This window comes from Oncorhynchus nerka, linkage group LG13 (assembly GCF_034236695.1).
Source record: "Oncorhynchus nerka isolate Pitt River linkage group LG13, Oner_Uvic_2.0, whole genome shotgun sequence".
Taxonomy (NCBI): Eukaryota; Metazoa; Chordata; class Actinopteri; order Salmoniformes; family Salmonidae; genus Oncorhynchus; species Oncorhynchus nerka.
In genome coordinates this window covers 85,204,633-85,221,612 of record NC_088408.1, presented here as the reverse complement: position 1 = coordinate 85,221,612, position 16,980 = coordinate 85,204,633, and the positions used below count along the sequence as shown (strand labels likewise).

At 34.5% G+C, this 16,980-nt stretch overlaps 33 non-coding genes across 33 annotated transcripts; all 33 read right to left on the bottom strand.

The window, feature by feature from the left end:
* Window positions 1–240: 240 nt before the first annotated feature.
* trnal-caa (transfer RNA leucine (anticodon CAA)) lies at window positions 241–352 on the bottom strand. The gene is made up of 2 exons: window positions 315–352; window positions 241–286 (listed from the first exon to the last, which is right to left on the bottom strand). It is a non-coding gene; the product is annotated as a tRNA-Leu (tRNA).
* A 348-nt stretch (window positions 353–700) lies between these two features.
* Window positions 701–812, bottom strand: trnal-caa (transfer RNA leucine (anticodon CAA)). The gene is made up of 2 exons: window positions 775–812; window positions 701–746 (listed from the first exon to the last, which is right to left on the bottom strand). It is a non-coding gene; the product is annotated as a tRNA-Leu (tRNA).
* Window positions 813–1,172: 360 nt separating this feature from the next.
* Window positions 1,173–1,284, bottom strand: trnal-caa (transfer RNA leucine (anticodon CAA)). Its single transcript has 2 exons — window positions 1,247–1,284; window positions 1,173–1,218 (listed from the first exon to the last, which is right to left on the bottom strand). It is a non-coding gene; the product is annotated as a tRNA-Leu (tRNA).
* A 797-nt stretch (window positions 1,285–2,081) lies between these two features.
* trnal-caa (transfer RNA leucine (anticodon CAA)) lies at window positions 2,082–2,193 on the bottom strand. The gene is made up of 2 exons: window positions 2,156–2,193; window positions 2,082–2,127 (listed from the first exon to the last, which is right to left on the bottom strand). It is a non-coding gene; the product is annotated as a tRNA-Leu (tRNA).
* Window positions 2,194–2,539: 346 nt separating this feature from the next.
* trnal-caa (transfer RNA leucine (anticodon CAA)) lies at window positions 2,540–2,651 on the bottom strand. The gene is made up of 2 exons: window positions 2,614–2,651; window positions 2,540–2,585 (listed from the first exon to the last, which is right to left on the bottom strand). It is a non-coding gene; the product is annotated as a tRNA-Leu (tRNA).
* Window positions 2,652–2,997: 346 nt separating this feature from the next.
* Window positions 2,998–3,109, bottom strand: trnal-caa (transfer RNA leucine (anticodon CAA)). The gene is made up of 2 exons: window positions 3,072–3,109; window positions 2,998–3,043 (listed from the first exon to the last, which is right to left on the bottom strand). It is a non-coding gene; the product is annotated as a tRNA-Leu (tRNA).
* A 346-nt stretch (window positions 3,110–3,455) lies between these two features.
* trnal-caa (transfer RNA leucine (anticodon CAA)) lies at window positions 3,456–3,567 on the bottom strand. The gene is made up of 2 exons: window positions 3,530–3,567; window positions 3,456–3,501 (listed from the first exon to the last, which is right to left on the bottom strand). It is a non-coding gene; the product is annotated as a tRNA-Leu (tRNA).
* An 831-nt stretch (window positions 3,568–4,398) lies between these two features.
* On the bottom strand, window positions 4,399–4,510 carry trnal-caa (transfer RNA leucine (anticodon CAA)). Its single transcript has 2 exons — window positions 4,473–4,510; window positions 4,399–4,444 (listed from the first exon to the last, which is right to left on the bottom strand). It is a non-coding gene; the product is annotated as a tRNA-Leu (tRNA).
* A 347-nt stretch (window positions 4,511–4,857) lies between these two features.
* Window positions 4,858–4,969, bottom strand: trnal-caa (transfer RNA leucine (anticodon CAA)). The gene is made up of 2 exons: window positions 4,932–4,969; window positions 4,858–4,903 (listed from the first exon to the last, which is right to left on the bottom strand). It is a non-coding gene; the product is annotated as a tRNA-Leu (tRNA).
* A 347-nt stretch (window positions 4,970–5,316) lies between these two features.
* trnal-caa (transfer RNA leucine (anticodon CAA)) lies at window positions 5,317–5,428 on the bottom strand. Its single transcript has 2 exons — window positions 5,391–5,428; window positions 5,317–5,362 (listed from the first exon to the last, which is right to left on the bottom strand). It is a non-coding gene; the product is annotated as a tRNA-Leu (tRNA).
* A 348-nt stretch (window positions 5,429–5,776) lies between these two features.
* On the bottom strand, window positions 5,777–5,888 carry trnal-caa (transfer RNA leucine (anticodon CAA)). The gene is made up of 2 exons: window positions 5,851–5,888; window positions 5,777–5,822 (listed from the first exon to the last, which is right to left on the bottom strand). It is a non-coding gene; the product is annotated as a tRNA-Leu (tRNA).
* A 347-nt stretch (window positions 5,889–6,235) lies between these two features.
* On the bottom strand, window positions 6,236–6,347 carry trnal-caa (transfer RNA leucine (anticodon CAA)). The gene is made up of 2 exons: window positions 6,310–6,347; window positions 6,236–6,281 (listed from the first exon to the last, which is right to left on the bottom strand). It is a non-coding gene; the product is annotated as a tRNA-Leu (tRNA).
* Window positions 6,348–6,695: 348 nt separating this feature from the next.
* Window positions 6,696–6,807, bottom strand: trnal-caa (transfer RNA leucine (anticodon CAA)). The gene is made up of 2 exons: window positions 6,770–6,807; window positions 6,696–6,741 (listed from the first exon to the last, which is right to left on the bottom strand). It is a non-coding gene; the product is annotated as a tRNA-Leu (tRNA).
* Window positions 6,808–7,154: 347 nt separating this feature from the next.
* trnal-caa (transfer RNA leucine (anticodon CAA)) lies at window positions 7,155–7,266 on the bottom strand. The gene is made up of 2 exons: window positions 7,229–7,266; window positions 7,155–7,200 (listed from the first exon to the last, which is right to left on the bottom strand). It is a non-coding gene; the product is annotated as a tRNA-Leu (tRNA).
* Window positions 7,267–7,611: 345 nt separating this feature from the next.
* Window positions 7,612–7,723, bottom strand: trnal-caa (transfer RNA leucine (anticodon CAA)). The gene is made up of 2 exons: window positions 7,686–7,723; window positions 7,612–7,657 (listed from the first exon to the last, which is right to left on the bottom strand). It is a non-coding gene; the product is annotated as a tRNA-Leu (tRNA).
* A 348-nt stretch (window positions 7,724–8,071) lies between these two features.
* Window positions 8,072–8,183, bottom strand: trnal-caa (transfer RNA leucine (anticodon CAA)). The gene is made up of 2 exons: window positions 8,146–8,183; window positions 8,072–8,117 (listed from the first exon to the last, which is right to left on the bottom strand). It is a non-coding gene; the product is annotated as a tRNA-Leu (tRNA).
* Window positions 8,184–8,529: 346 nt separating this feature from the next.
* On the bottom strand, window positions 8,530–8,641 carry trnal-caa (transfer RNA leucine (anticodon CAA)). The gene is made up of 2 exons: window positions 8,604–8,641; window positions 8,530–8,575 (listed from the first exon to the last, which is right to left on the bottom strand). It is a non-coding gene; the product is annotated as a tRNA-Leu (tRNA).
* A 347-nt stretch (window positions 8,642–8,988) lies between these two features.
* trnal-caa (transfer RNA leucine (anticodon CAA)) lies at window positions 8,989–9,100 on the bottom strand. The gene is made up of 2 exons: window positions 9,063–9,100; window positions 8,989–9,034 (listed from the first exon to the last, which is right to left on the bottom strand). It is a non-coding gene; the product is annotated as a tRNA-Leu (tRNA).
* Window positions 9,101–9,446: 346 nt separating this feature from the next.
* Window positions 9,447–9,558, bottom strand: trnal-caa (transfer RNA leucine (anticodon CAA)). Its single transcript has 2 exons — window positions 9,521–9,558; window positions 9,447–9,492 (listed from the first exon to the last, which is right to left on the bottom strand). It is a non-coding gene; the product is annotated as a tRNA-Leu (tRNA).
* Window positions 9,559–9,907: 349 nt separating this feature from the next.
* On the bottom strand, window positions 9,908–10,019 carry trnal-caa (transfer RNA leucine (anticodon CAA)). The gene is made up of 2 exons: window positions 9,982–10,019; window positions 9,908–9,953 (listed from the first exon to the last, which is right to left on the bottom strand). It is a non-coding gene; the product is annotated as a tRNA-Leu (tRNA).
* An 809-nt stretch (window positions 10,020–10,828) lies between these two features.
* trnal-caa (transfer RNA leucine (anticodon CAA)) lies at window positions 10,829–10,940 on the bottom strand. Its single transcript has 2 exons — window positions 10,903–10,940; window positions 10,829–10,874 (listed from the first exon to the last, which is right to left on the bottom strand). It is a non-coding gene; the product is annotated as a tRNA-Leu (tRNA).
* Window positions 10,941–11,287: 347 nt separating this feature from the next.
* trnal-caa (transfer RNA leucine (anticodon CAA)) lies at window positions 11,288–11,399 on the bottom strand. The gene is made up of 2 exons: window positions 11,362–11,399; window positions 11,288–11,333 (listed from the first exon to the last, which is right to left on the bottom strand). It is a non-coding gene; the product is annotated as a tRNA-Leu (tRNA).
* A 345-nt stretch (window positions 11,400–11,744) lies between these two features.
* trnal-caa (transfer RNA leucine (anticodon CAA)) lies at window positions 11,745–11,856 on the bottom strand. The gene is made up of 2 exons: window positions 11,819–11,856; window positions 11,745–11,790 (listed from the first exon to the last, which is right to left on the bottom strand). It is a non-coding gene; the product is annotated as a tRNA-Leu (tRNA).
* A 346-nt stretch (window positions 11,857–12,202) lies between these two features.
* Window positions 12,203–12,314, bottom strand: trnal-caa (transfer RNA leucine (anticodon CAA)). Its single transcript has 2 exons — window positions 12,277–12,314; window positions 12,203–12,248 (listed from the first exon to the last, which is right to left on the bottom strand). It is a non-coding gene; the product is annotated as a tRNA-Leu (tRNA).
* Window positions 12,315–12,661: 347 nt separating this feature from the next.
* On the bottom strand, window positions 12,662–12,773 carry trnal-caa (transfer RNA leucine (anticodon CAA)). Its single transcript has 2 exons — window positions 12,736–12,773; window positions 12,662–12,707 (listed from the first exon to the last, which is right to left on the bottom strand). It is a non-coding gene; the product is annotated as a tRNA-Leu (tRNA).
* Window positions 12,774–13,119: 346 nt separating this feature from the next.
* trnal-caa (transfer RNA leucine (anticodon CAA)) lies at window positions 13,120–13,231 on the bottom strand. The gene is made up of 2 exons: window positions 13,194–13,231; window positions 13,120–13,165 (listed from the first exon to the last, which is right to left on the bottom strand). It is a non-coding gene; the product is annotated as a tRNA-Leu (tRNA).
* An 827-nt stretch (window positions 13,232–14,058) lies between these two features.
* trnal-caa (transfer RNA leucine (anticodon CAA)) lies at window positions 14,059–14,170 on the bottom strand. Its single transcript has 2 exons — window positions 14,133–14,170; window positions 14,059–14,104 (listed from the first exon to the last, which is right to left on the bottom strand). It is a non-coding gene; the product is annotated as a tRNA-Leu (tRNA).
* A 348-nt stretch (window positions 14,171–14,518) lies between these two features.
* Window positions 14,519–14,630, bottom strand: trnal-caa (transfer RNA leucine (anticodon CAA)). The gene is made up of 2 exons: window positions 14,593–14,630; window positions 14,519–14,564 (listed from the first exon to the last, which is right to left on the bottom strand). It is a non-coding gene; the product is annotated as a tRNA-Leu (tRNA).
* A 348-nt stretch (window positions 14,631–14,978) lies between these two features.
* Window positions 14,979–15,090, bottom strand: trnal-caa (transfer RNA leucine (anticodon CAA)). The gene is made up of 2 exons: window positions 15,053–15,090; window positions 14,979–15,024 (listed from the first exon to the last, which is right to left on the bottom strand). It is a non-coding gene; the product is annotated as a tRNA-Leu (tRNA).
* A 347-nt stretch (window positions 15,091–15,437) lies between these two features.
* On the bottom strand, window positions 15,438–15,549 carry trnal-caa (transfer RNA leucine (anticodon CAA)). Its single transcript has 2 exons — window positions 15,512–15,549; window positions 15,438–15,483 (listed from the first exon to the last, which is right to left on the bottom strand). It is a non-coding gene; the product is annotated as a tRNA-Leu (tRNA).
* A 349-nt stretch (window positions 15,550–15,898) lies between these two features.
* trnal-caa (transfer RNA leucine (anticodon CAA)) lies at window positions 15,899–16,010 on the bottom strand. The gene is made up of 2 exons: window positions 15,973–16,010; window positions 15,899–15,944 (listed from the first exon to the last, which is right to left on the bottom strand). It is a non-coding gene; the product is annotated as a tRNA-Leu (tRNA).
* A 348-nt stretch (window positions 16,011–16,358) lies between these two features.
* Window positions 16,359–16,470, bottom strand: trnal-caa (transfer RNA leucine (anticodon CAA)). The gene is made up of 2 exons: window positions 16,433–16,470; window positions 16,359–16,404 (listed from the first exon to the last, which is right to left on the bottom strand). It is a non-coding gene; the product is annotated as a tRNA-Leu (tRNA).
* A 345-nt stretch (window positions 16,471–16,815) lies between these two features.
* Window positions 16,816–16,928, bottom strand: trnal-caa (transfer RNA leucine (anticodon CAA)). The gene is made up of 2 exons: window positions 16,891–16,928; window positions 16,816–16,862 (listed from the first exon to the last, which is right to left on the bottom strand). It is a non-coding gene; the product is annotated as a tRNA-Leu (tRNA).
* Between the last annotated feature and the right edge of the window lie 52 nt (window positions 16,929–16,980).

Genomic DNA, 16,980 nt, shown 5'->3' with positions numbered 1-16,980 from the left:
AACGTTAAAAGCTAATGAAAGATATAGTAAAAAACATTTTTTATGGAATTTGAGTAACTTTTTGAATTCTAAACTAGGCATATGATGACATGTGTCGAACGATTATTCGCATTTCATGTGTTGTCTGTTCTCAAACTATGACATATATCAAACGATTAATCACTGTTCATGTGTTTTCCTTTCACCATTTGGAGAATTTTTCGGTATTTACAAAGAGCTACATTTTTAAGGCAAAAGCTGTGTCAGAAGAGGGATTTGAACCCTCGCCTCCAATCGGAGACCAGAATACCCCTGTAACTAGGAAGGATTCTCACCTTGAGTCTGGCGCCTTAGACCACTCGGCCATCCTGACAATTATAAATCCTTAAAATTCATATTTTTTCATGATTTTGTAACATAACGTCTGATATGTCTGATGGAAACATGCAGATCTTAAGATACAAAGAAAAATAAACAAAAAACGTTAAAAGCTAATGAAAGATACAGTAAAAAATTTTTTTTTATGGAATTTGAGTAACTTTTTGAATTCTAAACTAGGCATATGATGACATGTGTCGAACGATTATTCGCATTTCATGTGTTGTCTGTTCTCAAACTATGACATATATCAAACGATTAATCACTGTTCATGTGTTTTCCTTTCACCATTTGGAGAATTTTTCGGTATTTACAAAGAGCTACATTTTTAAGGCAAAAGCTGTGTCAGAAGAGGGATTTGAACCCTCGCCTCCAATCGGAGACCAGAATACCCCTGTAACTAGGAAGGATTCTCACCTTGAGTCTGGCGCCTTAGACCACTCGGCCATCCTGACAATTATAAATCCTTAAAATTCATATTTTTTCATGATTCTGTAACATAACGTCTGATATGTCTGATGGAAACATGCAGATCTTAAGATACAAAGAAAAATAAACAAAAAACGTTAAAAGCTAATGAAAGATACAGTAAAAAATTTTTTTTATGGAATTTGAGTAACTTTTTGAATTCTAAACTAGGCATATGATGACATGTGTCGAACGATTATTCGCATTTCATGTGTTGTCTGTTCTCAAACTATGACATATATCAAACGATTAATCACTGTTCATGTGTTTTCCTTTCACCATTTGGAGAATTTTTCGTGTATTTAGTATTGTATTTACAAAGAGCTACATTTTTAAGGCAAAAGCTGTGTCAGAAGAGGGATTTGAACCCTCGCCTCCAATCGGAGACCAGAATACCCCTGTAACTAGGAAGGATTCTCACCTTGAGTCTGGCGCCTTAGACCACTCGGCCATCCTGACAATTACAAATCCTTAAAATTCATATTTTTTCATGATTCTGTAACATAACGTCTGATATGTCTGATGGAAACATGCAGATCTTAAGATACAAAGAAAAATAAACAAAAAACGTTAAAAGCTAATGAAAGATACAGTAAAAAAGATTTTTTATGGAATTTGAGTAACTTTTTGAATTCTAAACTAGGCATATGATGACATGTGTCGAACGATTATTCGCATTTCATGTGTTGTCTGTTCTCAAACTATGACATATATCAAACGATTAATCACTGTTCATGTGTTTTCCTTTAACCATTTGGAGAATTTTTCGGTATTTACAAAGAGCTACATTTTTAAGGCAAAAGGATGTCAGAAGAGGGATTTGAAACCTCGCCTCCAATCGGAGACCAGAATACCCCTGTAACTAGGAAGGATTGAGTCTGGCGCCTTAGACCACTCGGCCATCCTTACAATTACAATTCCTTAAAATTCATATTTTTTCATGATTTTGTAACATAACGTTTGATATGTCTGATGGAAACATGCAGATCTTAAGATACAAAGAAAAATAAACAAAAAACGTTAAAAGCTAATGAAAGATACAGTAAAAAAGATTTTTTATGGAATTTGAGTAACTTTTTGAATTCTAAACTAGGCATATGATGACATGTGTCGAACGATTATTCGCATTTCATGTGTTGTCTGTTCTCAAACTATGACATATATCAAACGATTAATCACTGTTCATGTGTTTTCCTTTCACCATTTGGAGAATTTTTCGGTATTTACAAAGAGCTACATTTTTAAGGCAAAAGCTGTGTCAGAAGAGGGATTTGAACCCTCGCATCCAATCGGAGACCAGAATACCCCTGTAACTAGGAAGGATTCTCACCTTGAGTCTGGCGCCTTAGACCACTCGGCCATCCTGACAATTACAAAACCTTAAAATTCACATGTTTTCATGATTCTGTAACATAACGTCTGATATGTCTGATGGAAACATGCAGATCTTAAGATACAAAGAAAAATAAACAAAAAACGTTAAAAGCTAATGAAAGATATAGTAAAAAAAATTTTTATGGAATTTGAGTAACTTTTTGAATTCTAAACTAGGCATATGATGACATGTGTCGAACGATTATTCGCATTTCATGTGTTGTCTGTTCTCAAACTATGACATATATCAAACGATTAATCACTGTTCATGTGTTTTCCTTTCACCATTTGGAGAATTTTTCGGTATTTACAAAGAGCTACATTTTTAAGGCAAAAGCTGTGTCAGAAGAGGGATTTGAACCCTCGCCTCCAATCGGAGACCAGAATACCCCTGTAACTAGGAAGGATTCTCACCTTGAGTCTGGCGCCTTAGACCACTCGGCCATCCTGACAATTACAAATCCTTAAAATTCATATTTTTCATGATTCTGTAACATAACGTCTGATATGTCTGATGGAAACATGCAGATCTTAAGATACAAAGAAAAATAAACAAAAAACGTTAAAAGCTAATGAAAGATATAGTAAAAAATATTTTTTATGGAATTTGAGTAACTTTTTGAATTCTAAACTAGGCATATGATGACATGTGTCGAACGATTATTCGCATTTCATGTGTTGTCTGTTCTCAAACTATGACATATATCAAACGATTAATCACTGTTCATGTGTTTTCCTTTCACCATTTGGAGAATTTTTCGGTATTTACAAAGAGCTACATTTTTAAGGCAAAAGCTGTGTCAGAAGAGGGATTTGAACCCTCGCCTCCAATCGGAGACCAGAATACCCCTGTAACTAGGAAGGATTCTCACCTTGAGTCTGGCGCCTTAGACCACTCGGCCATCCTGACAATTACAAATCCTTAAAATTCATATTTTTCATGATTTTGTAACATAACGTCTGATATGTCTGATGGAAACATGCAGATCTTAAGATACAAAGAAAAATAAACAAAAAACGTTAAAAGCTAATGAAAGATACAGTAAAAAATATTTTTTATGGAATTTGAGTAACTTTTTGAATTCTAAACTAGGCATATGATGACATGTGTCGAACGATTATTCGCATTTCATGTGTTGTCTGTTCTCAAACTATGACATATATCAAACGATTAATCACTGTTCATGTGTTTTCCTTTCACCATTTGGAGAATTTTTCGGTATTTACAAAGAGCTACATTTTTAAGGCAAAAGCTGTGTCAGAAGAGGGATTTGAACCCTCGCCTCCAATCGGAGACCAGAATACCCCTGTAACTAGGAAGGATTCTCACCTTGAGTCTGGCGCCTTAGACCACTCGGCCATCCTGACAATTATAAATCCTTAAAATTCATATTTTTTCATGATTTTGTAACATAACGTCTGATATGTCTGATGGAAACATGCAGATCTTAAGATACAAAGAAAAATAAACAAAAAACGTTAAAAGCTAATGAAAGATATAGTAAAAAACATTTTTTTATGGAATTTGAGTAACTTTTTGAATTCTAAACTAGGCATATGATGACATGTGTCGAACGATTATTCGCATTTCATGTGTTGTCTGTTCTCAAACTATGACATATATCAAACGATTAATCACTGTTCATGTGTTTTCCTTTCACCATTATGGAATTTGAGTAACTTTTTGAATTCTAAACTAGGCATTTACAAAGAGCTACATTTTTAAGGCAAAAAACGCTGTGTCAGAAGGGATTTGAACCCTCGCCTCCAATCGGAGAGACCAGAATACCCCTGTAACTAGGAAGGATTCTCACCTTGAGTCTGGCGCCTTAGACCACTCGGCCATCCTGACAATTATAAATCCTTAAAATTCATATTTTTTCATGATTTTGTAACATAACGTTTGATATGTCTGATGGAAACATGCAGATCTTAAGATACAAAGAAAAATAAACAAAAAACGTTAAAAGCTAATGAAAGATACAGTAAAAAAGATTTTTTATGGAATTTGAGTAACTTTTTGAATTCTAAACTAGGCATATGATGACATGTGTCGAACGATTATTCGCATTTCATGTGTTGTCTGTTCTCAAACTATAACATATATCAAACGATTAATCACTGTTCATGTGTTTTCCTTTCACCATTTGGAGAATTTTTCGGTATTTACAAAGAGCTACATTTTTAAGGCAAAAGGTGTGTCAGAAGAGGGATTTGAACCCTCGCCTTAAATCGGAGACCAGAATACCCCTGTAACTAGGAAGGATTCTCACCTTGAGTCTGGCGCCTTAGACCACTCGGCCATCCTGACAATTATAAATCCTTAAAATTCATATTTTTCATGATTCTGTAACATAACGTCTGATATGTCTGATGGAAACATGCAGATCTTAAAGATACAAAGAAAAATAAACAAAAAACGTTAAAAGCTAATGAAAGATATAGTAAAAAACATTTTTTATGGAATTTGAGTAACTTTTTGAATTCTAAACTAGGCATATGATGACATGTGTCGAACGATTATTCGCATTTCATGTGTTGTCTGTTCTCAAACTATGACATATATCAAACGATTAATCACTGTTCATGTGTTTTCCTTTCACCATTTGGAGAATTTTTCGGTATTTACAAAGAGCTACATTTTTAAGGCAAAAGCTGTGTCAGAAGAGGGATTTGAACCCTCGCCTCCAATCGGAGACCAGAATACCCCTGTAACTAGGAAGGATTCTCACCTTGAGTCTGGCGCCTTAGACCACTCGGCCATCCTGACAATTACAAATCCTTAAAATTCACATGTTTTCATGATTCTGTAACATAACGTCTGATATGTCTGATGGAAACATGCAGATCTTAAGATACAAAGAAAAATAAACAAAAAACGTTAAAAGCTAATGAAAGATATAGTAAAAAAATTTTTTTATGGAATTTGAGTAACTTTTTGAATTCTAAACTAGGCATATGATGACATGTGTCGAACGATTATTCGCATTTCATGTGTTGTCTGTTCTCAAACTATGACATATATCAAACGATTAATCACTGTTCATGTGTTTTCCTTTCACCATTTGGAGAATTTTTCGGTATTTACAAAGAGCTACATTTTTAAGGCAAAAGCTGTGTCAGAAGAGGGATTTGAACCCTCGCCTCCAATCGGAGACCAGAATACCCCTGTAACTAGGAAGGATTCTCACCTTGAGTCTGGCGCCTTAGACCACTCGGCCATCCTGACAATTATAAATCCTTAAAATTCATATTTTTTCATGATTCTGTAACATAACGTCTGATATGTCTGATGGAAACATGCAGATCTTAAGATACAAAGAAAAATAAACAAAACACGTTAAAAGCTAATGAAAGATATAGTAAAAAAGATTGTTTTATGGAATTTGAGTAACTTTTTGAATTCTAAACTAGGCATATGATGACATGTGTCGAACGATTATTCGCATTTCATGTGTTGTCTGTTCTCAAACTATGACATATATCAAACGATTAATCACTGTTCATGTGTTTTCCTTTCACCATTTGGAGAATTTTTCGGTATTTACAAAGAGCTACATTTTTAAGGCAAAAGCTGTGTCAGAAGAGGGATTTGAACCCTCGCCTCCAATCGGAGACCAGAATACCCCTGTAACTAGGAAGGATTCTCACCTTGAGTCTGGCGCCTTAGACCACTCGGCCATCCTGACAATTATAAATCCTTAAAATTCATATTTTTTCATGATTTTGTAACATAACGTTTGATATGTCTGATGGAAACATGCAGATCTTAAGATACAAAGAAAAATAAACAAAAAACGTTAAAAGCTAATGAAAGATACAGTAAAAAATATTTTTTATGGAATTTGAGTAACTTTTTGAATTCTAAACTAGGCATATGATGACATGTGTCGAACGATTATTCGCATTTCATGTGTTGTCTGTTCTCAAACTATGACATATATCAAACGATTAATCACTGTTCATGTGTTTTCCTTTCACCATTTGGAGAATTTTTCGGTATTTACAAAGAGCTACATTTTTAAGGCAAAAGCTGTGTCAGAAGAGGGATTTGAACCCTCGCCTCCAATCGGAGACCAGAATACCCCTGTAACTAGGAAGGATTCTCACCTTGAGTCTGGCGCCTTAGACCACTCGGCCATCCTGACAATTACAAATCCTTAAAATTCACATGTTTTCATGATTCTGTAACATAACGTCTGATATGTCTGATGGAAACATGCAGATCTTAAGATACAAAGAAAAATAAACAAAAAACGTTAAAAGCTAATGAAAGATATAGTAAAAAAGATTTTTTTATGGAATTTGAGTAACTTTTTGAATTCTAAACTAGGCATATGATGACATGTGTCGAACGATTATTCGCATTTCATGTGTTGTCTGTTCTCAAACTATGACATATATCAAACGATTAATCACTGTTCATGTGTTTTCCTTTCACCATTTGGAGAATTTTTCGGTATTTACAAAGAGCTACATTTTTAAGGCAAAAGCTGTGTCAGAAGAGGGATTTGAACCCTCGCCTCCAATCGGAGACCAGAATACCCCTGTAACTAGGAAGGATTCTCACCTTGAGTCTGGCGCCTTAGACCACTCGGCCATCCTGACAATTATAAATCCTTAAAATTCATATTTTTTCATGATTTTGTAACATAACGTTTGATATGTCTGATGGAAACATGCAGATCTTAAGATACAAAGAAAAATAAACAAAAAACGTTAAAAGCTAATGAAAGATACAGTAAAAAATATTTTTTATGGAATTTGAGTAACTTTTTGAATTCTAAACTAGGCATATGATGACATGTGTCGAACGATTATTCGCATTTCATGTGTTGTCTGTTCTCAAACTATGACATATATCAAACGATTAATCACTGTTCATGTGTTTTCCTTTCACCATTTGGAGAATTTTTCGGTATTTACAAAGAGCTACATTTTTAAGGCAAAAGCTGTGTCAGAAGAGGGATTTGAACCCTCGCCTCCAATCGGAGACCAGAATACCCCTGTAACTAGGAAGGATTCTCACCTTGAGTCTGGCGCCTTAGACCACTCGGCCATCCTGACAATTATAAATCCTTAAAATTCATATTTTTCATGATTTTGTAACATAACGTCTGATATGTCTGATGGAAACATGCAGATCTTAAGATACAAAGAAAAATAAACAAAAAACGTTAAAAGCTAATGAAAGATATAGTAAAAATATTTTTTATGGAATTTGAGTAACTTTTTGAATTCTAAACTAGGCATATGATGACATGTGTCGAACGATTATTCGCATTTCATGTGTTGTCTGTTCTCAAACTATGACATATATCAAACGATTAATCACTGTTCATGTGTTTTCCTTTCACCATTTGGAGAATTTTTCGGTATTTACAAAGAGCTACATTTTTAAGGCAAAAGCTGTGTCAGAAGAGGGATTTGAACCCTCGCCTCCAATCGGAGACCAGAATACCCCTGTAACTAGGAAGGATTCTCACCTTGAGTCTGGCGCCTTAGACCACTCGGCCATCCTGACAATTACAAATCCTTAAAATTCATATTTTTCATGATTCTGTAACATAACGTCTGATATGTCTGATAGAAACATGCAGATCTTAAGATACAAAGAAAAATAAACAAAAAACGTTAAAAGCTAATGAAAGATATAGTAAAAAAAATTTTTTTTATGGAATTTGAGTAACTTTTTGAATTCTAAACTAGGCATATGATGACATGTGTCGAACGATTATTCGCATTTCATGTGTTGTCTGTTCTCAAACTATGACATATATCAAACGATTAATCACTGTTCATGTGTTTTCCTTTCACCATTTGGAGAATTTTTCGGTATTTACAAAGAGCTACATTTTTAAGGCAAAAGCTGTGTCAGAAGAGGGATTTGAACCCTCGCCTCCAATCGGAGACCAGAATACCCCTGTAACTAGGAAGGATTCTCACCTTGAGTCTGGCGCCTTAGACCACTCGGCCATCCTGACAATTATAAATCCTTAAAATTCATATTTTTTCATGATTTTGTAACATAACGTCTGATATGTCTGATGGAAACATGCAGATCTTAAGATACAAAGAAAAATAAACAAAAAACGTTAAAAGCTAATGAAAGATACAGTAAAAAAGATTTTTTTATGGAATTTGAGTAACTTTTTGAATTCTAAACTAGGCATATGATGACGTGTCGAACGATTATTCGCATTTCATGTGTTGTCTGTTCTCAAACTATGACATATATCAAACGATTAATCACTGTTCATGTGTTTTCCTTTCACCATTTGGAGAATTTTTCGGTATTTACAAAGAGCTACATTTTTAAGGCAAAAGCTGTGTCAGAAGAGGGATTTGAACCCTCGCCTCCAATCGGAGACCAGAATACCCCTGTAACTAGGAAGGATTCTCACCTTGAGTCTGGCGCCTTAGACCACTCGGCCATCCTGACAATTATAAATCCTTAAAATTCATATTTTTCATGATTTTGTAACATAACGTCTGATATGTCTGATGGAAACATGCAGATCTTAAGATACAAAGAAAAATAAACAAAAAACGTTAAAAGCTAATGAAAGATACAGTAAAAAATATTTTTTTATGGAATTTGAGTAACTTTTTGAATTCTAAACTAGGCATATGATGACATGTGTCGAACGATTATTCGCATTTCATGTGTTGTCTGTTCTCAAACTATGACATATATCAAACGATTAATCACTGTTCATGTGTTTTCCTTTCACCATTTGGAGAATTTTTCGGTATTTACAAAGAGCTACATTTTTAAGGCAAAAGCTGTGTCAGAAGAGGGATTTGAACCCTCGCCTCCAATCGGAGACCAGAATACCCCTGTAACTAGGAAGGATTCTCACCTTGAGTCTGGCGCCTTAGACCACTCGGCCATCCTGACAATTACAAATCCTTAAAATTCATATTTTTCATGATTCTGTAACATAACGTCTGATATGTCTGATGGAAACATGCAGATCTTAAGATACAAAGAAAAATAAACAAAAAACGTTAAAAGCTAATGAAAGATATAGTAAAAAAATTTTTTTATGGAATTTGAGTAACTTTTTGAATTCTAAACTAGGCATATGATGACATGTGTCGAACGATTATTCGCATTTCATGTGTTGTCTGTTCTCAAACTATGACATATATCAAACGATTAATCACTGTTCATGTGTTTTCCTTTCACCATTTGGAGAATTTTTCGGTATTTACAAAGAGCTACATTTTTAAGGCAAAAGCTGTGTCAGAAGAGGGATTTGAACCCTCGCCTCCAATCGGAGACCAGAATACCCCTGTAACTAGGAAGGATTCTCACCTTGAGTCTGGCGCCTTAGACCACTCGGCCATCCTGACAATTATAAATCCTTAAAATTCATATTTTTTCATGATTTTGTAACATAACGTCTGATATGTCTGATGGAAACATGCAGATCTTAAGATACAAAGAAAAATAAACAAAAAACGTTAAAAGCTAATGAAAGATATAGTAAAAAAATTTTTTTTTATGGAATTTGAGTAACTTTTTGAATTCTAAACTAGGCATATGATGACATGTGTCGAACGATTATTCGCATTTCATGTGTTGTCTGTTCTCAAACTATGACATATATCAAACGATTAATCACTGTTCATGTGTTTTCCTTTCACCATTTGGAGAATTTTTCGGTATTTACAAAGAGCTACATTTTTAAGGCAAAAGCTGTGTCAGAAGAGGGATTTGAACCCTCGCCTCCAATCGGAGACCAGAATACCCCTGTAACTAGGAAGGATTCTCACCTTGAGTCTGGCGCCTTAGACCACTCGGCCATCCTGACAATTACAAATCCTTAAAATTCATATTTTTTCATGATTCTGTAACATAACGTCTGATATGTCTGATGGAAACATGCAGATCTTAAGATACAAAGAAAAATAAACAAAAAACGTTAAAAGCTAATGAAAGATATAGTAAAAAATATTTTTTTATGGAATTTGAGTAACTTTTTGAATTCTAAACTAGGCATATGATGACATGTGTCGAACGATTATTCGCATTTCATGTGTTGTCTGTTCTCAAACTATGACATATATCAAACGATTAATCACTGTTCATGTGTTTTCCTTTCACCATTTGGAGAATTTTTCGGTATTTACAAAGAGCTACATTTTTAAGGCAAAAGCTGTGTCAGAAGAGGGATTTGAACCCTCGCCTCCAATCGGAGACCATAAAACCCCTGTAACTAGGAATGGATTCTCACCTTGAGTCTGGCGCCTTAGACGACTCGGCCATCCTGACAATTACACATCCTTAAAATTCATGTTTTTTCATGATTCTGTAACATAACGTCTGATATGTCTGATGGAAACATGCAGATCTTAAGATACAAAGAAAAATAAACAAAAAACGTTAAAAGCTAATGAAAGATACAGTAAAAAAGATTTTTTTATGGAATTTGAGTAACTTTTTGAATTCTAAACTAGGCATATGATGACATGTGTCGAACGATTATTCGCATTTCATGTGTTGTCTGTTCTCAAACTATGACATATATCAAACGATTAATCACTGTTCATGTGTTTTCCTTTCACCATTTGGAGAATTTTTCGGTATTTACAAAGAGCTACATTTTTAAGGCAAAAGCTGTGTCAGAAGAGGGATTTGAACCCTCGCCTCCAATCGGAGACCAGAATACCCCTGTAACTAGGAAGGATTCTCACCTTGAGTCTGGCGCCTTAGACCACTCGGCCATCCTGACAATTATAAACCTTAAAATTCATATTTTTTCATGATTTTGTAACATAACGTCTGATATGTCTGATGGAAACATGCAGATCTTAAGATACAAAGAAAAATAAACAAAAAACGTTAAAAGCTAATGAAAGATATAGTAAAAAACATTTTTTTATGGAATTTGAGTAACTTTTTGAATTCTAAACTAGGCATATGATGACATGTGTCGAACGATTATTCGCATTTCATGTGTTGTCTGTTCTCAAACTATGACATATATCAAACGATTAATCACTGTTCATGTGTTTTCCTTTCACCATTTGGAGAATTTTTCGGTATTTACAAAGAGCTACATTTTTAAGGCAAAAGCTGTGTCAGAAGAGGGATTTGAACCCTCGCCTCCAATCGGAGACCAGAATACCCCTGTAACTAGGAAGGATTCTCACCTTGAGTCTGGCGCCTTAGACCACTCGGCCATCCTGACAATTACAAATCCTTAAAATTCATATTTTTTCATGATTCTGTAACATAACGTCTGATATGTCTGATGGAAACATGCAGATCTTAAGATACAAAGAAAAATAAACAAAAAACGTTAAAAGCTAATGAAAGATATAGTAAAAAATTTTTTATGGAATTTGAGTAACTTTTTGAATTCTAAACTAGGCATATGATGACATGTGTCGAACGATTATTCGCATTTCATGTGTTGTCTGTTCTCAAACTATGACATATATCAAACGATTAATCACTGTTCATGTGTTTTCCTTTCACCATTTGGAGAATTTTTCGGTATTTACAAAGAGCTACATTTTTAAGGCAAAAGCTGTGTCAGAAGAGGGATTTGAACCCTCGCCTCCAATCGGAGACCAGAATACCCCTGTAACTAGGAAGGATTCTCACCTTGAGTCTGGCGCCTTAGACCACTCGGCCATCCTGACAATTACAAATCCTTAAAATTCATATTTTTTCATGATTCTGTAACATAACGTCTGATATGTCTGATGGAAACATGCAGATCTTAAGATACAAAAAAAATAAACAAAAAACGTTAAAAGCTAATGAAAGATACAGTAAAAAATATTTTTTATGGAATTTGAGTAACTTTTTGAATTCTAAACTAGGCATATGATGACATGTGTCGAACGATTATTCGCATTTCATGTGTTGTCTGTTCTCAAACTATGACATATATCAAACGATTAATCACTGTTCATGTGTTTTCCTTTCACCATTTGGAGAATTTTTCGGTATTTACAAAGAGCTACATTTTTAAGGCAAAAGTTATGTCAGAAGAGGGATTTGAACCATCGCCTCCAATCGGAGACCAGAATACCCCTCTAACTAGGAAGGATTCTCACCTTGAGTCTGGCGCCTTAGACCACTCGGCCATCCTGACAATTACAAATCCTTAAAATTCATATTTTTTCATGATTCTGTAACATAACGTCTGATATGTCTGATGGAAACATGCAGATCTTAAGATACAAAGAAAAATAAACAAAAATCGTTAAAAGCTAATGAAAGATATAGTAAAAAGATTTTTTTATGGAATTTGAGTAACTTTTTGAATTCTAAACTAGGCATATGATGACATGTGTCGAACGATTATTCGCATTTCATGTGTTGTCTGTTCTCAAACTATGACATATATCAAACGATTAATCACTGTTCATGTGTTTTCCTTTCACCATTTGGAGAATTTTTAGGTATTTACAAAGAGCTATATTTTTAAGGCAAAAGTTGTGTCAGAAGAGGGATTTGAACACTCGCCTCCAATCGGAGACCAGAATACCCCTGTGACTAGGAAGGATTCTCACCTTGAGTCTGGCGCCTTAGACCACTCGGCCATCCTGACAATTACAAATCCTTAAAATTCATATTTTTTCATGATTCTGTAACATAACGTCTGATATGTCTGATGGAAACATGCAGATCTTAAGATACAAAGAAAAATAAACAAAAACGTTAAAAGCTAATGAAAGATACAGTAAAAAATTTTTTTTATGGAATTTGAGTAACTTTTTGAATTCTAAACTAGGCATATGATGACATGTGTCGAACGATTATTCGCATTTCATGTGTTGTCTGTTCTCAAACTATGACATATATCAAACGATTAATCACTGTTCATGTGTTTTCCTTTCACCATTTGGAGAATTTTTCGGTATTTACAAAGAGCTACATTTTTAAGGCAAAAGCTGTGTCAGAAGAGGGATTTGAACCCTCGCCTCCAATCGGAGACCAGAATACCCCTGTAACTAGGAAGGATTCTCACCTTGAGTCTGGCGCCTTAGACCACTCGGCCATCCTGACAATTACAAATCCTTAAAATTCATATTTTTTCATGATTCTGTAACATAACGTCTGATATGTCTGATGGAAACATGCAGATCTTAAGATACAAAGAAAAATAAACAAAAAACGTTAAAAGCTAATGAAAGATACAGTAAAAAATATTTTTTTATGGAATTTGAGTAACTTTTTGAATTCTAAACTAGGCATATGATGACATGTGTCGAACGATTATTCGCATTTCATGTGTTGTCTGTTCTCAAACTATGACATATATCAAACGATTAATCACTGTTCATGTGTTTTCCTTTCACCATTTGGAGAATTTTTCGGTATTTACAAAGAGCTACATTTTTAAGGCAAAAGCATGTGTCAGAAATCACTGAGGGATTTGAACCCTCATTTTTAAGCCTCCAATCGGAGACCAGAATACCCCTGTAACTAGGAAGGATTCTCACCTTGAGTCTGGCGCCTTAGACCACTCGTTTTCCATCCTGACAATTAAAAATCCTTAAAATTCATATTTTTTCATGATTTTGTAACATAACGTTTGATATGTCTGATGGAAACATGCAGATCTTAAGATACAAAGAAAAATAAACAAAAAACGTTAAAAGCTAATGAAAGATACAGTAAAAAAAGATTTTTTTATGGAATTTGAGTAACTTTTTGAATTCTAAACTAGGCATATGATGACATGTGTCGAACGATTATTCGCATTTCATGTGTTGTCTGTTCTCAAACTATGACATATATCAAACGATTAATCACTGTTCATGTGTTTTCCTTTCACCATTTGGAGAATTTTTCGGTATTTACAAAGAGCTACATTTTTAAGGCAAAAGCTGTGTCAGAAGAGGGATTTGAACCCTCGCCTCCAATCGGAGACCAGAATACCCCTGTAACTAGGAAGGATTCTCACCTTGAGTCTGGCGCCTTAGACCACTCGGCCATCCTGACAATTACAAATCCTTAAAATTCATATTTTTTCATGATTCTGTAACATAACGTCTGATATGTCTGATGGAAACATGCAGATCTTAAGATACAAAGAAAAATAAACAAAAAACGTTAAAAGCTAATGAAAGATACAGTAAAAAATATTTTTTTATGGAATTTGAGTAACTTTTTGAATTCTAAACTAGGCATATGATGACATGTGTCGAACGATTATTCGCATTTCATGTGTTGTCTGTTCTCAAACTATGACATATATCAAACGATTAATCACTGTTCATGTGTTTTCCTTTCACCATTTGGAGAATTTTTCGGTATTTACAAAGAGCTACATTTTTAAGGCAAAAGCTGTGTCAGAAGAGGGATTTGAACCCTCGCCTCCAATCGGAGACCAGAATACCCCTGTAACTAGGAAGGATTCTCACCTTGAGTCTGGCGCCTTAGACCACTCGGCCATCCTGACAATTATAAATCCTTAAAATTCATATTTTTTCATGATTTTGTAACATAACGTCTGATATGTCTGATGGAAACATGCAGATCTTAAGATACAAAGAAAAATAAACAAAAAACGTTAAAAGCTAATGAAAGATACAGTAAAAAATATTTTTTTATGGAATTTGAGTAACTTTTTGAATTCTAAACTAGGCATATGATGACATGTGTCGAACGATTATTCGCATTTCATGTGTTGTCTGTTCTCAAACTATGACATATATCAAACGATTAATCACTGTTCATGTGTTTTCCTTTCACCATTTGGAGAATTTTTCGGTATTTACAAAGAGCTACATTTTTAAGGCAAAAGCTGTGTCAGAAGAGGGATTTGAACCCTCGCCTCCAATCGGAGACCAGAATACCCCTGTAACTAGGAAGGATTCTCACCTTGAGTCTGGCGCCTTAGACCACTCGGCCATCCTGACAATTACAAATCCTTAAAATTCATATTTTTTCATGATTCTGTAACATAACGTCTGATATGTCTGATGGAAACATGCAGATCTTAAGATACAAAGAAAAATAAACAAAAAACGTTAAAAGCTAATGAAAGATATAGTAAAAAATATTTTTTATGGAATTTGAGTAACTTTTTGAATTCTAAACTAGGCATATGATGACATGTGTCGAACGATTATTCGCATTTCATGTGTTGTCTGTTCTCAAACTATGACATATATCAAACGATTAATCACTGTTCATGTGTTTTCCTTTCACCATTTGGAGAATTTTTCGGTATTTACAAAGAGCTACATTTTTAAGGCAAAAGCTGTGTCAGAAGAGGGATTTGAACCCTCGCCTCCAATCGGAGACCAGAATACCCCTGTAACTAGGAAGGATTCTCACCTTGAGTCTGGCGCCTTAGACCACTCGGCCATCCTGACAATTACAAATCCTTAAAATTCATATTTTTTCATGATTCTGTAACATAACGTCTGATATGTCTGATGGAAACATGCAGATCTTAAGATACAAAGAAAAATAAACAAAAAACGTTAAAAGCTAATGAAAGATACAGTAAAAAAACATTTTTTTATGGAATTTGAGTAACTTTTTGAATTCTAAACTAGGCATATGATGACATGTGTCGAACGATTATTCGCATTTCATGTGTTGTCTGTTCTCAAACTATGACATATATCAAACGATTAATCACTGTTCATGTGTTTTCCTTTCACCATTTGGAGAATTTTTCGGTATTTACAAAGAGCTACATTTTTAAGGCAAAAGCTGTGTCAGAAGAGGGATTTGAACCCTCGCCTCCAATCGGAGACCAGAATACCCCTGTAACTAGGAAGGATTCTCACCTTGAGTCTGGCGCCTTAGACCACTCGGCCATCCTGACAATTATAAATCCTTAAAATTCATATTTTTTCATGATTCTGTAACATAACGTCTGATATGTCTGATGGAAACATGCAGATCTTAAGATACAAAGAAAAATAAACAAAAAACGTTAAAAGCTAATGAAAGATACAGTAAAAAATATTTTTTTATGGAATTTGAGTAACTTTTTGAATTCTAAACTAGGCATATGATGACATGTGTCGAACGATTATTCGCATTTCATGTGTTGTCTGTTCTCAAACTATGACATATATCAAACGATTAATCACTGTTCATGTGTTTTCCTTTCACCATTTGGAGAATTTTTCGGTATTTACAAAGAGCTACATTTTTAAGGCAAAAGCTGTGTCAGAAGAGGGATTTGAACCCTCGCCTCCAATCGGAGACCAGAATACCCCTGTAACTAGGAAGGATTCTCACCTTGAGTCTGGCGCCTTAGACCACTCGGCCATCCTGACAATTACAAATCCTTAAAATTCATATTTTTCATGATTCTGTAACATAACGTCTGATATGTCTGATGGAAACATGCAGATCTTAAGATACAAAGAAAAATAAACAAAAAACGTTAAAAGCTAATGAAAGATATAGTAAAAAATTTTTTTATGGAATTTGAGTAACTTTTTGAATTCTAAACTAGGCATATGATGACATGTGTCGAACGATTATTCGCATTTCATGTGTTGTCTGTTCTCAAACTATGACATATATCAAACGATTAATCACTGTTCATGTGTTTTCCTTTCACCATTTGGAGAATTTTTCGGTATTTACAAAGAGCTACATTTTTAAGGCAAAAGCTGTGTCAGAAGAGAGGATTTGAACCCTCGCCTCCAATCGGAGACCAGAATACCCCTGTAACTAGGAAGGATTCTCACCTTGAGTCTGGCGCCTTAGACCACTCGGCCATCCTGACAATTACAAATCCTTAAAATTCATATTTTTTCATGATTCTGTAACATAACGTC